Here is a 2,420-nt window from a genome sequence, read left to right on the forward strand (position 1 = left end):
GCGATTTGAGATATTGCAAGATTTTTGTTACCTATAGCCACCTTTAAAATAAATTGAAAGATAGTTGAGCAAACAATTTACTGCCTTGCCCCGCGACAAAAATGAGTTTGACATCCCAGGATTAGCACATAACCACTAGTCCGCCGTGCTGCCAGGTAAAACACAAGAAAATACAATAGATTATATTGTTGACAAAATGTAATCCTTTAATGTGCTGAAAATATTTGTTTTTCTTTTAATGACAATGTCTATTCTGTTTATAACAAATCTTGATATCAATAGTAATGTAATTTTTTATTCACCCCTACCCCTTTCTTATAACCTATACAACTATTACCTCATATGAGCATCAGAATACTCATATGAGCATCAAAATACTACTATAGTAATATAATGATAGGTAAGAAATATTAATATACAGTATACACATCCTTATTTTTATATATAATACTGATCGTTGTAATTTGCTATTGTAAATTGTCATTGTTAGTCATTATTATAGTCACTGTTGTTATTTCACTTTCTCTATGTTGTTACTTTACCCACATAAGATTGATCACCATGTTTCCAAAGATAACACACATGAGCAGCTTGGATTGGGTGACAATGGGATGATCACATGACTACTTTCGTCCCACGGTCTCCATGGTGATCTTAACAAGGAAGTGTGAGTGACCCTAACATTAAAATGAAAACAGTCCTTCGAAGACAGCATGTCCAAAGTGTGGCCCGCGGATTGGGTTAGCATGATTAATAATGTAAAGGTGAAGAATATCAAAGCAGTCCATGCATCATTAGCTTTTTCTGTATCTGGCCCTTAGTGGAATAAGTTCAATAACCCCTGTGTTATCTGACCTTGAAAGGCAGTAGTTGCAGTATAGATTATTGGGGCATTTTGTCTTGTGGGCTAGGTCACAGTGGATTTCAAACTTTTTACACTAAGTAAAAAAAAAAGAAAAAAATTGCTTTCTCTTGAAGTACCATGCACCATATCGACCAACAGTGAGTGAGTCATGTAAAAGGCCCACAACTCTACACTTTCATTAAACACAGAGGTTTTAGTCCTACAAAATAGGATATGTCTTATATATTTGTTAGCTATATGGATGGTAACATTATTCACATGCAGTTTGCCCATTAATACTGTTTTACATGCAGGCAAATAAAATAAAAACCTGTACTTGAAGATTCAATTAAAATCATGTACAGTATTGCATTTATGCTAAATGCAAATTTTACCGAAAAGTGTTTAAAAACAAGAAGTTTTAAATTATTAAATACAAATGTACTATAGTGGACCGATGCTATTCACACGGGATAGGGACCAAGTTTGACCATGAATAGCGAAAATTGGTGAAAAATTGACTCTTATTATAATTGCCATGAAATAAATAAAAGTTAAAAAAAAATATGTATCAGATTTATATGACGCTTTTCTGGACACTGAACACCCAAAGTGCTCGTAAGACGAATAAACGAATAAATTGGGGGGGATTCCCACTTTTTTGCAAATGTCAAACCAAATGTGGGGTCCACTTTATATTTCAAAGTTAAATACAACTGAATTGTAACAACAGTACGACAAATGTACTGTACTGGAAAAAAAAAAAAAGAAACTAAACTAACATGCGCGGCTCGAACATTTAATTCTGTGATTCTTCCATGTACCACTAGAGGGAGCCACTAGTTGTACTTCCACACTTTGAGAATCACTGTGCTAACTAATTAAGTTAGCAGTTAAATGTTTTAAATGCTACAGTTCATGTGTTTAAATGTTGTCAATGTATGCTCTTTTTGTAATTTTTGTGAGCTACTTTTGTTTTCTCTGCCTTCTGAATGTCATTAACTGTTGTGTTTTACATGCTTGTGTTGTTCCTTGCTTGTGCGTGTGAAGCACATTGAGTTGCTTTGTGTATGAAATGTGCTATATAAATAAGCATTAAGCAATAAGAAAATAATAAGCAAATAAGTGTTGCCTAGTGTGGGTTGGTAGGCCTAAGTGCCCGTTCTAAAAATAACCCAGTGATGGGACATTGGGATTTCCTAGGAATTATCAAAGTGATCATGTGAAAATGTAAACATTTGCAGAGATTTATAGAAATGAAGTGTTGCATATTGATATTTGTAATTTCCTATTAAATCATGTTGGGAATAATTGTGGGAAATCATTAAGATGGTCAATGTCTTTACATATGAATATCATTATTATTAATGGTATAATTAAAGATAGTTTGAGTAACTTTCTTCATTCGGAAATGTGTATCAAACTACCGGCTGACGTCACTTTTTGTGTGTGTATGACAGATGCTGAGTGTTATTCTTAAAAAAAAAAAAAAATCACTCTCCACACGTTTCCCACGTGGGTGGTGCCATTGAGTGGCACGGCCCACAGAGAGAGAGAGAGAGAGAGAGAGTAGGGT

Source organism: Filicampus tigris, chromosome 9 (genome assembly GCF_054856515.1).
Source record: "Filicampus tigris isolate MCC_2025a chromosome 9, RoL_Ftig_1.0, whole genome shotgun sequence".
NCBI classification, from domain to species: domain Eukaryota; kingdom Metazoa; phylum Chordata; class Actinopteri; order Syngnathiformes; family Syngnathidae; genus Filicampus; species Filicampus tigris.